Here is a 15,445-nt window from a genome sequence, read left to right as displayed (position 1 = left end):
AGAAGAATATTGTTAGGCGGCTAAGTGGGCAAATGGTGTGATCCCCATTTTAACAAAAGTTGCTTTGCACAGATACATTCGCAACTAAAAGGTTATATACCAAATTGTTACATGTCCCTCTACCAGAGAAGCAAAATTGTTGATGAATTTGTATTGTTGTTTTGATATTCCTTATCCACGTCCCTGTCCTTGCCCCAGGAGCCCTCAAAAAGGCTATTCATGCTCAAGAAAGAGCTCAGGATTGTGCCTGAAACTGCCTAGGAAAAGCTCACGTGACCATGGCCTCTCTCCCAACAAAACAAGGCACTGCTTGCTTTCTTCTTTCTTTTTTTTTTTTTTCTTCTTTCTTTTTTTTAATTTCATGTTTTATTTTACACCACAATCACATTCCCCCAAAATTTAGGAGACAGTACAGAGAATTATTTCCCCCTAATTCCTATTCTGATGCCCCATTACCCCAGAACATTTTAGTGTGTAATTCCTACAAATAAGGCCTTCTCCTGCATAACCCAATACAATCACCCAAATCAGGAAATTAGCATTGATATGCCATTCCATCTAATCCTCAGACCCCATTCAAGTTATGCCAGTTATTCCAATAATGTTCTTTACAGCAAAAGGATCCAGTCTGGAAAAATGAATTACATTTGGTTATCTGTCTTTTTTGTCCCTTCAATCTGGAAAAGGTCCTTTGTCTTTCCTTGTCTTTCATGACCCTGATGCTTAGAAGATTCAAGCCAGTTATTTTGTAGAATTCCCTCAACTTGGATTTGTCTGTGTTTCCTTGTGACTCGGCTGAGGTGGTCGCTTTTGGTAGGCATGTCACCGATGAGATGCTGGGTCCTCTCACTGCATCCTGTCAGCTGGCTCACAAGCTCAACTTGCCCATCACGGCCTTCTCTTGATGAAGGAGGCATCTGCCCGTCTTTCCCACTGTAAAGTTACTACCTCTTTGTAATCAGTAAGCATTCTAGGGGAAGGTGGCTTTAAAATATATTTTCAATTTATTCACTTATTCCTTTATTTGTGTGGATTTGTAGTCTCCTTTTGCATTCAATAGGTTAGAATGTGCATCAATCATGTTTATTTTGATGGTCCATTTTCCTGATTGGACCAGAAGGAGCCCCTAGGGTGGCTTTCTCTTTCTTCTCAGCAGTCATTTCTTGACATTCAGATGTTCTTCTCACCAAATAGAAATGTTATTTTCTCTGAGAATATGTCTGAGAAGTGGGACTGGACTCTTTCTCCACCACACGCCCTTCTCTGCCCCAATTGGCAATTGTGCAGCAGGGTGAGGCGGGCATGACGTGGTAGCTTCGCGTAGAAACCCCTTCACAGGAAAGTGTGACCCCAAGGGCCTAAGCATCGCAGGGCTTTGGTTTAGCGGGAGCCAGGTGCCAAGCGTCAGCAAATCCGAGGTGGCTAGAGGACAGGCTCTTCTGATTTTCTGCAGCTGTGGAAGAATCCACAAAGTGTTTGTGCCACCACTGAGGAGACGTTTTCTTTTGGTGTGTGATAAAGAACAGGCCTGGGAGACAAGAGGAGAAAAAAAGTCATCCGAAGAAAAACATTTACAGGGCACTCAGCCCAACATTTGGAAGTCATGTTCTCCTCTGTCACGACGGACAAAGGCAACCGTCCTTGTACATCTGTTAGTATTCCAGCCTTCGAAAGCAGGTGGGGCCGGGACAACTTTAATTTGAATATGCAGGCCAAGGCTCTGGCAGAACAGGAAAAGTAAACAAGTATTCCTCATGCTTGCCTCCTGCCTCTCTTCCCCCATCCTCCCCTAATCATGAAACCTCCTTCCCTTGCCCCTTCCCAAAGCAATGGGTCAAGATTTCAGTGAGTCTGAACACAAAGGAGAGTGTGAGACCTCCTAAGCTTTTTAAACCTTCCTGAGAAACAGATTCTTCAAACATATGAAGAACACAGTGACCACGTTGTTGGGTGTGGGTTCCGATTATAAAGGGCTCGGCTTGGTCCTGGAGCACAGAAACCTTTCTGAGGGGTGGGTAAGCATCCTAGCGGTTTTTCCCAGGTCCTAGGCTCTGGTCTGGGTGCTTCCCGCCCATATCGGATACTCACCTAATGTTCGTTGTGTGTGTTTCTTCTTTTGTCTTGGATTGGTTGTGAGCTGGGGCAGCTGGAGGAAGGAGATGCTGGATAATGACACCGTGGGAAAGGGAAGAAGTTCAGCGACAGACACAGACTTCAACTGCCAAACTCTTCTGCCTCAGCCAGCCTGGATCACGTCTTCTAGTGATGGGTAATCCTCACAGTGAGAGTTGGCTGAGTGAGCCAGGTACTCAACTGGGTACTCTGTAGATGTTTTCTCCTTAAATCCTCAGGTAGGTTCTATTATTATCCCTACTTGACGATGAAAAAACTGAGGTGCAGGGCATTTAAGTAACTTGCCCTGCCATGCAGACACCAAGCGGTAGGGTCAGCATTCAAAACCCAGGAGGTCTGTGTGGCAGCCCAAGTGCCTCTAACGACAATTATTAATATATAAAAATTACATATGCACCTTGTGGCAGTTGGATATTATTGATGAATTCCAAAAAGAAATACTCATTATGTTTGTAGACTGGTCTGTTCCTTTGGGCTAGTGATACCCTTAGATTGTGTTGAATTCAGAGGTTTCATTTTTACTTGATTAAATTATGACTAGGGCTTTGACTGGGCCACGTCAGTAGGACATCGAGCCCCTGCCCCCTTGGTGGGGTGTCACAGAGAGAATGACATGGCAGAGGAGACAGTTGGAGTTTTTATCCAGGAGCCCGGGAAGTAAGTACACAGAAAAGCAGATACTTGAGGGAAAAGAGACGTGGCAGAGGTCCTGGGAAGAGAGATGAGCTGTTCGCCTGACAGTTTACAGCTGACATTGTGGAGACACCAGAGCAGCTGAGCCTGGAGAAAAACAAGCCCCCGGGGAGAGACAGGAGAGACAGGACTGTGGCTGAGATTGGAAGAAGCCGGGACCACTGAGCCTTGGGAGGAGGAGGAAGACTGAACCCACCATCTTGCATCAGCATGTGGCAACAGACTCTGGATGAGAAAGTGCCTCTTGTGGTACTGTGGGTTGGACTCTTTAGGGCCTTGTGACTGTAAGCTTCTACCCCAAATAAATACCCTTTATGAAAACCAACCCATTTCAGGTATTTTGCATCAGTACCCCTTTGGGGCTGACTAATATACACATAAATAAGAAGTACGAAAGCACATATATAATAAAGTCTGGTTAGAGGGTGAGGTATTAGCTTTTTTTCCCTTAAAATGTCTCCACTTCTTCAGTAGTGTCTGTGAAATTCATTATTTTTAATTTAAACTACTCTAAGAAAAGAATAATCCTCTTTTAACACAGATAGAGCTGCATAAGGAGTTGTCATGTTTGTCCTCAACCGGACTTTTAAGAGCAAGTGTCCACCCTACCCCGGTACCACTCCATCTGTCTTCATCATTAATAGATTTTCAAAGAACCTTGGTTCTTTTCTCTTTTCCTCCTTCCTTCCCCCCCCCCTTCCCTCCCTTCCCTCTTTTGTTTTTCTTTTCTTCCCTCTTTGTTTTTAAAGAAACAAGTAAGAGTGAGTTAGTATCAGCTTATCCATGGAATAAGTGTGTTACAAGTTCTGGCCCCTCAAGTTCCAGGCTGGGATGGATGTCTTGGCTGTGAAGAGTTCTGGGAAGAATCACAAAGACTTGGGCTGTTGCGTTTGTATTCCTGAGCTGTAGGATACTTTACTCTCAAAACAGCGAGGAAACCCTAACCTCACCACACCCACCCTCCTAGCCAATTGAAAAGTTGTTCCTCTGGGAAATTAGTAACGTCTTAAATTATAAAATAATGAGTAAAATCCCTTCCTCTGCATATCATCTAAATTTCTGGGTCCCATTCAAAGAACAACCTTTTCTTATATAATTTCTGGCTTCTTTGGCCTAAACCTTGGATAGATTTCAATCTTATCTATACACATTCATATTCTGTGTAATATCAGAAGTAAATTAGGTATCCTCAATGCCTTCTCAATCATGACCAATTCTGTCTTTTCAGCTTTGTGGAAATCTCACTCACATCTCCAACTTACTACATCTACTCAAGACTGGCCATGAAACCTGCTGTTAAACAGCTCCTTTTGAGAATGGTAGCCTCGCCACTTTGCATCACGTGACTCTGTTATCCTGGCCACGGCTGCTATTCTGAGTCAGACATGTTCCATATGGACCAGACCTAAGGAGATTGGGGGGTGGCCTCCCCTGAGAACTTGGCTGAGCTTCATGTTGGATGGTAAATATCCAGACTATCAAATAATATCCTTGTAATCTTGAATCCAAGGTACAGAAGAAGAGGAAGGAAGAAGAAAACTTGAAAGAGAGAAGCAGAAACAGAGGGAGCTGTGAGTAGGGCAGAATTGTTAAGTAGAGAACAAGAGAACAATACTTTCTCCTCTTCAGCTGGAGTTGCTGTGGCTTTCTGGATGCCTTTCCAATTCTCCACGAGGGGTGAATGTGTTTTTCTTTGCTAACTCACTGCACATCTCAAACACCCTCACCTCCTGATTTGTCCTGAGTGTATCACTATTTTGTTTTGTTTTTGGCAAGCAGAAAGAGCATGCCACCATGTTCAAAAATGAATTAATGATCATCTCTCCAGAACCTACTTTTTCATGTGTTGATTGTGTCAGCTTTTGATATCACCATCCTCCACTCACTCTGGTTTTTTATTTCTCCCAATCCCTTGCTGGAATCTATTAATCAATTTTCCAGGTCCTATCAATTCTCTCTCCACAGTGCAGCTTCAGTAAATCAGGGCAGCTTCAATAAATCACATAGCACTACTCTCCCACCCTTCACTCTTGGCAGACATCGCTAATTGACCACTGCACTCTTTTTCACGTACAGGGCAAGGCTAAAAGTAATAACTGCTATAGTCTCTGAATGTTTGTTACATATATCAGGTACTGTGCTAAGCATTGTGCATGTCTTATCTCATGTAATCTCATAAAAATCCTGCAAAGATACTATTGTTTTTCTATTTTACATTTGAGAAAACTGAGGTTCAGAGAGAGAGGAGAAATGCTCTGACTCCTCACTTCCTCTAGCACTTCAGTCTTTCTTCATGGTTCCCACTGAAGGCACCGAGCCTGGAGCCAGTTGGCAGAGTAGCAGAGAAAAGGGCCAGTTTTAAGGGGTCAGGCCCTTGTGGTGAAGAGCAAAGCAGAAGAAGTTCGGGGATTGGATCTGAGACAAATCAGGAGAATGAATGCAAGGATCTTCTGATTTTGTAGCCAAAAGCAATTGTCCTGGCTCTGAAATCCTATAGCACTCGATCCAGAAATTTCTTTCTCCACTTAACGCTTTTCATCATTCAGTTAAATATTTGTGTATGTGTATGCACGTACATATATATACACACACATATGTAACCATATACAAAATATGCATATACTTGCATATTTCTATATTTGCAAATGTTTTCTTCTTTGATCTATAGGCTCCTTGGGAGCAAGACACAATTTTGAATCCTTATCATCCCTGTCATAATGCCTGGTTCTGTGCTTTGATCAAAAAATATTTACTGAATGATGAATGATATACAAAAATATCCTCTGTCTGTGCTTCTCCAGACTGAGGTGTACGGCAGTGTGCCCGAGAGTATGACAAGCCACAAGACAAACACCTTTCATTTTCCTGAAGCATCAATTTCACAGTGGTAAGTAGTTTTAATTTGAAAACAAAAACATGGAGTCAAACATAAAATTACATGAACAGCCAGCAAGAACTGGCAGAAACATCTTTCCCAAAGCTCCAGAAAACAGCTAAAGGACTGCAGTAATGGGGCAAGCACTGAATCAAGAAAAAGTCTATTTAAAAGCAGTAGGGTCGTGGGAGCAGCACGTGTTGGAGAAGGTTCATCGGGCTGCCTGCCACCAGGCTCGGGCCCATGGAGCCAGAGCCCTTGGTTCCTGGCCGAGAGACCATGGGGGCTGCCTAGTTTACCATCCCAAAGCAGCAGCCGCTAGAAAGATGAGACCAAAATTGCTGCTGCTCTCTTCTTTTTCACATGATAAGTTAGAGAGGCAGTTGAAAGGTTTGCTGAGAAATTGACTCTAATACTTCAAGAAAAATATAAAAATCACTGATATTCCAAAAAGCCATTAAAAAAGACAGGCTTTCAGTTTCATTCTGTCGGTAGGTTTCAGAGAGCTGATCCTGATGCCCTAAAAGCCTGTGAGAGGGAAGAGGATGTGGCTCAAACAGTTGGGTGCCCACCTACCACATGGGAGGTCCTGGATTTGGTTCCAGTGCCTCCTAAAGAAGAAGAGCAAGACAGAGAGCTGACATGACAGGCTGGCACAACTAGATGATGCAACAAAATGACACGATGAAGAGAAACAATGAGGAAACACAATGAGAGACACAACAAGCAGGAGTGGAAGTGGCTCAAGTGATTGGGCGCCTCCCTCTCACTGGAAGGTCCTGGGTTTAGCTCCCAATGCCTCCTAAAAAAGGAAGATGAACACACAATGAACAGACATAGAGAACAGACGGTGAGCACACACACAAACACAAAAAACAAACAAACGAGAAACAAATGGGGGCAGGGATAAATAAATAAAAATAAACCATAAAAAAAAAAAAAGGCTGTGAGAACAGCTGCATCTTATACAGTGACTTGGGCTTGCCAAAGGGCTCACTCTTTGGGTGGACCCACATGAGGTGTGCTGTCAGCATGGAGAGAAAAACAATGCATTCACTGTGGTCAGCTTTGAAAAGGATGAGAGCTCCAAGAAAATTAGCAGGGGCATTGATCAGGTAGCCTCTGATTATGGTCCTAGACCCTCTTACACAGATGAAGAGCTAGTAAGGAGATGAAACCCAATTCTGTGGCTGCAACCAACATCCCCGTAGGCCAGATTTCGGAACTGATATTCCTACCTCTTCTAAGAATCACTACTCTCCTTCTGTCCCATTTGGTCGTCCAAGTCAAGGAAGAAAGAATAAACCCTATTGCCCAATTCCAGTGACATGGGTACCTCCTCTTGGAATGCACTGTGACCGGAATCACTGGATTAATTCTCACATGTCGCACCTCACTAGCACCTTTTGAATCTCTTGGTGTCATGTTGAGAAATAGGTAGAATGCAAGCCTGACTACATGTTAAAAGTGAAAAGTTCATATACATAGTAGTAAAGTTAGATGGACCCAACTGTCAAACTTATTTTTAGAGAGAAGTTACTGAGAATAATCTTTCTTGTACTTTAGTTATATTGATGTGGTTTGAGAAACTTTATTAAAGCCATTTTTTAAAAATTGGACTTGAGTATTTATATTTTGTGCCATCAACTTTGCTGGATACAGAACAGTAAGAATAGATGATCTGTTCTAGTACCTTTACACATTTACTTTATGAAGTGTATGTTATTTATATACAAGGAAATCTATTTTATGTCATTTTTTAAAAAAGAAGTGGGTGAAATCATGTAATTGCAAATAAAAAATAATTTGAGGCAAAAAACAAAATAAAAAACAGTAGGGTTTCCTCATGTCCTGGCTGGTCCCAAATCCTGAGGGAACATAATAACCCTCATTCACATACTAGGAGCACATATATCTGACACAATTTATCTGGTAGTGGCCTGAGGGATTCACTGTTTCAGAACTTGCCCTGTGTGTAGAAGGCAGCTCATGGAACTCTCTTACAGACTGCTGTGGGAGAGCAGTCAAGTTGTGCTGCCTGGGGCAAGGGATTGCTGGCTGTGTAGTGCCTGGGCTCTTGAGGAAACTCTCCTAGGAAAGAGTTAGAACACTTGGAACTATAAACAGGGGAATTCCTAGGGTCACAAGTACATGCCCAAGACAAGATAAGGTAAGACACATGGGCAGCAAGGTTCAGGGAGGCCCTTATGCTTTGTCCTGGATCTATTGTCTAAACTGATTATATGGATGAGCACTGAAGGAGAGCATTTGCACAGGTTAATTTGCAAAGTCTGGAAAAGGTGTTTTCATTTTTCCTTCTTCTTCCCCTCCCCCCCCCCCCTTTTTTTTTGGTGTTGTTATTAGCTCCTAGCATTCAAGGAAAACACTAGCTGGATATAAGTTTGAGGAACAGACAATTCAAAGAAACAGGAAGTGATGGTCCAGGCAAGGAGAAAATTGAAGTATTAGAAACCATCAGTGAAGGAGCAGGTATAGCTCAGTGGTTGAACTCCTGCTTCACATGTATGAGGTCCCAGGTTCAATCCCTAGTCCATCCTAAAAAATACAAAAGAAAAGAAAAAAGAAACCATCAAAAAAGAGGACAAAATTCAGGACATGTCAGACAAAGACCTTAAAAAATGATCCTAAAAATTCTCAAAGAGCTAAGGGACAATATGGACAAAGAATCTAAGGAAATCAGGAAATGATAGATGGGCACAAAAAGAATATATATAGAGAGTGGAAATTATGAAAAGGAAACAGAACTGAAGACCACAGTAATACAAATTCAAAATTCCTTAGAGTAATTCATTAGCAGATTGAAGCTGGCATAAGAAAGAATCAGAGACCTTGAAGATAAAACAATTGAAATCATACAGTCTGAGGAGCAGAAAGAAGAAAGAATGAAGAAAAAGTGAACAGAGCCTGAGGAACCTGTGGTACACCATCAAGCTTACTATATACAGATTGCGGGAATCCCAGAAGGAGAAGAAAGAAAGAGGCAGAGAGAATATTTAAAGAAATAATGGCTGAAAATTTCTCAAATTTAGTGAAAGATATGAAATACACATCCAAGATGCTCCAAATGAATTACAAACAGGTTAAACTCAACTAGACCCATGCCACAGCATATTATAATGAAACTGTCAAATGCCAAAGATAAAGAGAGAATTCTGAAAGTCACAAGACAGAAACAATGAGTCACTTATAAGGGAGCCTCTGTAAAATTCAGTGCCAATTTCTCATCAGAAACCATGGAGGCAAGAAGACAGTAGGATAACATTAAGTACTTGAAAGCAAAAAATTGTCAACCAAGTATTCTGAATCTTGCAAAACTCTTTCAAAAATAAGCAAGAGATTAAGACATTCTCATATAAAACAAAAGCTGTGGGAGTTCATCACAAGTAGACCAGACCTACAAGAGATACCAAAGAGACTTTTGTAGGTTGAAAGGAAAGGACAAGAGACAACAAATTGAAGCTGCATGAAGAAATCAAGACCTCCAGTGGGAGTAAAAATGTGGGTAAATATAAATACCATTATTATTGTAATTTTGGTTTGTACCTCCACTTTTTACTTTCTTCAAGATCTAAAAGGCAAATGCATAAAATATAATGATAAATTAGTGGTTTTGGACATGTAATTTGTGACAAGAACTACATAAAGGTGGAGTGATGGAGGGGTATACAAACAGAGCTTGTGTATACTGTTGATGTTAAGTTGGTACCAAAAAAAATGAGACAGTTTTAGATCTAGGATGGTAAATTTAAGCGCCAAGGTAACTACAAAGAAAATATCAGAAAATATTCAATTTTATAGAGGCAGAAATTAGAGTATGGTTGCCAGGGTTGGGAGGCAGGGGAGATGAGGAGCTAATGCATAATGAGTATAGGGTTTATGTATGAGAAGATAGGAGGACAGTTTTAGTAACGGAAGGTGGTAAGCATAGGGCAATATTGTGAATGTGGTGAATCCCATTGAATTGTGTGACTGGGAGTGGTTGAGATGGGAAAGTTTGTATTGTGTATATGTTCTCATAATTAAAAAAGAAAGGAAGAAAGAAAGAGAGAGAGAAAGAAAACAAAAGAATGAATGAAAGAAAGAAAAGAAGGAAGGAAAGAAAAAGAGAGAGAAAGAAAGAAGCAAGCAACTAAAGAGACAATGACAATTAAATGCAGTACATGACCCTGGATGGGCTCTTGGAAGGGAGGAGAAAAGATTCAAAGGGATGTTATTGGGACATAAGAAAAAATTGGAAAATAGATTATAAGCTTTACATTAATGTTAAATTTCTTGAACTTGGTAACAGCACTTAAGGTGTTACATAAGTGAAAATCCTTGTTCCTAAGAAATGTACATGGCAGTATTAAGTTCAAGGAACATGATGAATTCACCCTATACTCAAGTGTTCAGACAATGGATGCATATGCATAGATAGATTAGCTATATGATAGAAAGATAGGTAGATAGATAGACAGATAGACAGATAGATAGATGATATGGCAAATATGGCAAAATGTTAAAATTGGTAGATCTGGGTGTATGGGGGATGGGATGGGTAGGAGTAGATGGGAGTTCTTTGTATGGGGTTTGTATATTTTTGTAACTCTCCTTTAAGTCTGAAAAATTGTCAAAATTAAAAGTTACCAAAAAAGCACACAACAAAACCCTGCCCTCTTCATATATTCATTTTTTTCCTTTCTTATTTCTTTTGACAAGTGTTGACTGAGAATTTTCTATATGGCAGGCACTGCTCTAGGCACTGGGAACACAAAAGTGAACTAGACTTACATGATTCCTATCTTCAGGGATCTTACAATCTAGTGCGGGTGCCAACAAACCTTTTGTATAAAGAGGCCAGATAGGAAACCTTCTAGGCTTTGCAAGTCAAATGGTCCATGTCACAACTCCTCAACTCTGCCATTATAGTGTAAAAGTAGCCATAGACAATATGTAAACAAATAGGTGTGGATATGTTCCAATAAAACTTTATTTGTGGAAACAGGCAGCAGATTAGATTTAGACTGTGGGCTATAGTTTGCTCCTCTAGTCTAGTGGGATAAACAGGTATTAAATAACTTAGGACAATTCAGTGTCTGAGAATAGTAAAGGATGCTCCCTGGGTAAAGCTGGGTGTTTTAGTTTGATGACGGGCTGCTGATGCAAAGTACCAGAAATGGGTTGGCTTTATAAAGGGGATTAATTTGGGGTAAAAGCTTAGAGTTCCAAGGCCATGAAAAGTCCGACTCAAAGCACCATAAGAGGTGTCTTCTCACCAAAGTCAGCAGCCATGTGTTGAAGCAAGATGGCCACCGATCTCTGCTGAGGTTTGAGCTCAGCTGAGGGCAACCAGGCATAGGGTTTATCTCTTTCCCCGGGCCTCCTCTATCAGTCTTGGCTGTTCCACATTCTTCCTGAGTTCAGCTACAAGCTTTTAGGAATATGGCTCATCTCCTCTTGGGCATCAGCTCTTTGAGCCTCTCAAGAGCTTCTCTCCTTGCAGCCCAGCTGTGGGCAAAACTAGAGTCTTCTCCTACATGGCAGGATCAAATATGACTTCCTTTTCCTGTCTGTGTCTCTCTCTCTGTCTTCATTTTATTAGACTCAGCAAAAGGGCAGAGACTCAACCCAAATCATGCCTCACTGATGTAGTCCAATTGAAAGGGTCTCATACCCATAGGAATGGATTACATCACAAACATAATCTTTCTCTTTTGGGAATTCATAAAATAATTTCAAACTGCCACCTTGGGGAAAGTCACCTAGTCCACGAGCACAACCAGCTTCATGGGTGTGTAACCTGTGCAGTCACACAGGGCCCAGGCCGAGAAGGGACTCTTACTTGGTCCAATGCTCTACTGTCACCATCTTCAAGTTCTTAATGTTAACTCTGAACTTGTGTTATGTAAGTGAAGGCAGATGGACAATGGGGCATGCGTGTGAGCGGAGGAGATACACCAGGAGGGAACATGTGCACGCTCAGGTTCAGGCCCACAAGCATGATGGGCAGTGGATAGTGTGCACACCTGGGGCTGTACAGGGCACTGTGAGACTCCAAGGGTGCAGCCATGGCTGGGACCTGGGCCCAGATCGGTGATGGTGATGGTGCCAGCAGCAGCAGATGTAATGGCAGCAGCCGCAGTGGGGGGTGGGGGGGAGAAGAGGGGGTCTGCGTAAAGGCCGCACTGGGGCCCATGGTTGAGGCGAGCTTGCCCATCTGTCCCTGGAGCCCATCCCTGTGTTATCTGCACAAATATAAACTCTCCATTGCAAGAGGCAGGACAGAAACTGCTGAGTAGCTTAGTAAATGCAGCTTTTGTAATGATAACATCCCAGGCGACTCTGTGAACATCCCCAGGTGTCTGAAATAGGATCACAGCAGGGTGGGACATCTTGTGTCTCTTCCTGTTTGGCAAGGCAGACCTGCTCCCTGGCCCTGAGGTCCACACAGAGTAGAGCAGCCCAGGTGATCAGCCTCTCAGGATATAAACCTGAAGGTGGGTGCCTAGGCAGGGCCCCCGTTCCTCCCACCCCCACACCACCACAGGCTCGGACTTTGGAGGCCCAGCTCTCTCATTCTGGAAGCAGGCCACAGTGTTGGGTTTAGGCCAACCTGGCTTCCCAGCTGTGGGTCAGAGATACGGACTGTTAATGATTCAAGAAATCTCTAGGGTCCCTGCTGTGGGCCTTGCTCCTCATCACATTGACCCTGAAACAGAAGAAAGTTCCATAGAGTCTTCACAACCTGCTCCATTTCATTGTTTATATTCGAATGTGCTGAAAATCCATAATGGGACAGCAATGGGGCAGGGGCAGGGGGTGGCCCTTGGGTCCAGGGGCTGGGTAGGGCCTTGGGTTTGTTTTCAGCCTGACCGCTGGGTAATGTTGTAGAATTTGAGAGAAGTTCAATTATTTGAGTATAGAGAGGCCAGGACTCAGGAATGATTTTGAGAAGGAAAAATGGTTTATTGACAGCCGGCGGGACTCGGGAGCTTTCAGTTTGAATCCCGAGCCCCGAACAAGATTTTCAAACGTCTTTTATACAGAGAGGAAAGGCCAAATGGTCCCTTTGTTTCAGTTCTCAATAGGCTTCAATTAGCATGTATCTTCCACATCTTAGGTAAGCTTTTAGCATGGACTCCAGACATTCTAGATAAGCTTTTAGCATATTTACTTTTTGCATTTCCCCTAAATACTTAAAGTTTATAGCCCTTGCATTGTTAAACATTTCCTGGGACTGGAGCCTGTTGCCATTGTCCCTAAGGGCAGGACTGCAGCCTCTTACCATTCCACACTCACAAGTCAAACAGCTTAGTTATCTCTGAAGAGACACAGAGCCTTCCACCCATAGCCCACATCAGTAATACTGACCTCGGTGCTGACCAGAGGCTGGAGAGGCGCTTCTCCCTAGTGGCCACTGTGGGTTTTACCAGACTAGAACCAAGAGCAGAAGACGACCTGGGGACGGTGGTTAGCCAACCAAACAGCATTTCCCAGCGAAGCCGCACGCCATGGAAGTCGTCATTTATCAAACACCCCAGGCTTCCGGGACGTCCCTGCTTTTCTCTCTCTCTCCTCATACCTCCTGCTTTATCTCCTTCAACTCCTTCACTGTGCCTATCTCCCGTTCCTCTTGATCAGTCCCTCTCCCCCTCTTCATTGCTATCCTCGCCCCTCTTCCTCCCTCTTCTTTTAACTGATTATAGAAAGAAAGCATAGTCTTCTGTGTGTGTTAAAGATGGATAGTCCCTGTATTAATTTGACAACAAAGTCGATTTATCCCCCAAATAGAGTTGTCAGGTTTAACAAATAACAACACATGATGCCCAGCTACATTTGAATTTTAGCTAAACAACGAATAGTATGTGGGGCATACGTATACTAAAACAATCGTCATTGTCTACCTGAAACTCAAATATAATGGGGCGTCCTATACTGGATCGGGCAGCCCCATACCCCAACTAACTGTAGCTCAGTGTGAGCCTCAAACGGGGTTTTCCCTGTGAGTCAGGGGGTCTTGGGGGAAATAAGAGGCCCCACACATGCTCTATGATAGACTTTGTAACTCTTTAATCATTTACAAAAGGAGGTGAAGCAAAATCCCCCTTCTGCGACAGCAGAGAGTCAGTGCCCGGGTTTACCTGAGGCCGGAGCCCCCAAGGGGCCTTTCTGGGAAGGCAGTTGGGTTTCTCAGGACCTCCGGTCCTCCCAGGGCTCAGGAAGGCTGTAGCTCAGGGCCAGAGGGGCTGGATTCCACCCAGAATGTCGAGCCTCTGTGCGAGAAGGGTTGGGGGAAAGGACGTGAATTACAAGGTGCTGTTATTTTCCCAACCTTGCATCTTTGCCTCCCTGGGGACGGCAGGAGAGAAAACACTTTTCCTTTCTGGTGTTCCCTTGGTTTTATTCAGGAGTGAAGCTTACAAGAGGAGAGCCTGCGACCGCACCCCAGAGCACGCGGCCTTGGGTCCCTGCTGAGGTCCCTCGCCAGCCTCAGCTGCCCCTGTGGCCCGAGCGGGCAGGGCCTCGGGCCTGCGCCTTCTGAAAGGTCACCGTTTGCCCTCCACTCAGCACTTACAAAGGACTCCAGGAGCCGCCTGGGCTCGGAAGGCTGCAGGGCTGGGCCCAGCGAGGACAGCTCCCCTCAGCCGCTGCCCCAACCGTTTCCAAGTGGTCCAGGCCGGGCTTTCTGCTCTCCCTGCTGGAGTCCTGCCATCCTTAGTGAGTGTATTTCCAAGAAAGCAGTTGACAGGCTTGGCAGTGCTATTCCTGGAAATGTTCAATAGGCCATCTTCTGGCAGGGGCTGCTGCTGATGGACCGGTCGGAAGGAGAGACCGCATGCTTCACGCCATCTCTGTCCGGGCCTCTTCCCAGGTGCCTCCGAGCAACAGCTGTCCCCAAATACCTCGGGCTGTCAGCTGGCGGGGGGACTGTGGGCCTCTGTGGAACTCGCTTCCTCCCGGGCAGGGCGGCTGCCAGCAGGCTTGCTGCTAAATGAAGACAGGCGCCCTGTGACTATAAATTACAAAACACATCAACTCCGGCTGATGCACTGCATGTCCCGCAGTAAACTCTGGAGGGGACCCTTAGCCATTGCCAAAGGCCATTCTAGACAGCAGTTTTAACTCTTGCCGCAGCAACGCGGGAGAGGCCAATCCTGTCTCTCTGGGCAGAGGAGCTTCTTGCAACCACAGGGGTTGGAACTTCTCTCTGATGAGCAGGGTGCGTCATCCCTAGCACGCTTGACATTTGGGACTGGATACTTTCCTGTGGGGTGCCGTCTGTTGCACTGTAGGGTGTTTAGCAGAGTCCTCAGCCTCTAGGAGCAAGTAGCAAATCCCTGCCCAAGTTGTGACAACCCAAAATGCCTCCAGGCATTGCCAAGTGTCCCCAGGGGAGGGCTGGGGGCAACACCTCCCCTGGCTGGAAATCACAGGTGTGGCTGAAAGGAGATGAGGGCCCAGGAGAATCCCGTCTCCAGTTGGATACTGTGCAGTGCCAAGCCAGTCACGGAGTCCCTGGGGCCTTGGTGTCCTCATCTCTAAAACTGGAGGCTGGGGCCTTGGTGTCCTCATCTCTAAAACTGGAGGGAAAAAAAGCCCAAATCAACGGCCTATGGATGGAGCTGAGCTGAGATAATGCACTTGCCACCAGGTGAAACAATAGAGCAGGATGTTATTGAATGCGTGGATCCTGTACCTCCTCAAAGGGCTTTGTTCCCCTTGAAAGAAGATGGCTCCATATTT

The 15,445-nt window shown here is 44.3% G+C and overlaps 1 long non-coding RNA gene and 1 pseudogene across 1 annotated transcript; one reads left to right on the top strand and one right to left on the bottom strand.

The window, feature by feature from the left end:
• Nucleotides 1–2,169: 2,169 nt before the first annotated feature.
• On the top strand, nt 2,170–7,111 carry LOC111760067 (protein BTG3-like; annotated as a pseudogene).
• Nucleotides 7,112–13,754: 6,643 nt separating this feature from the next.
• Nucleotides 13,755–14,852, bottom strand: LOC131280758 (uncharacterized). The gene is made up of 2 exons (XR_009188451.1): nt 14,277–14,852; nt 13,755–13,974 (listed from the first exon to the last, which is right to left on the bottom strand). It is a non-coding gene; the product is annotated as an uncharacterized lncRNA (long non-coding RNA).
• Nucleotides 14,853–15,445: the final 593 nt, after the last annotated feature.

Source organism: Dasypus novemcinctus, chromosome 12 (assembly GCF_030445035.2).
Source record: "Dasypus novemcinctus isolate mDasNov1 chromosome 12, mDasNov1.1.hap2, whole genome shotgun sequence".
Classification (NCBI taxonomy): Eukaryota; Metazoa; Chordata; class Mammalia; order Cingulata; family Dasypodidae; genus Dasypus; species Dasypus novemcinctus.
This window is presented reverse-complemented; position numbering and strand designations above follow the sequence as displayed.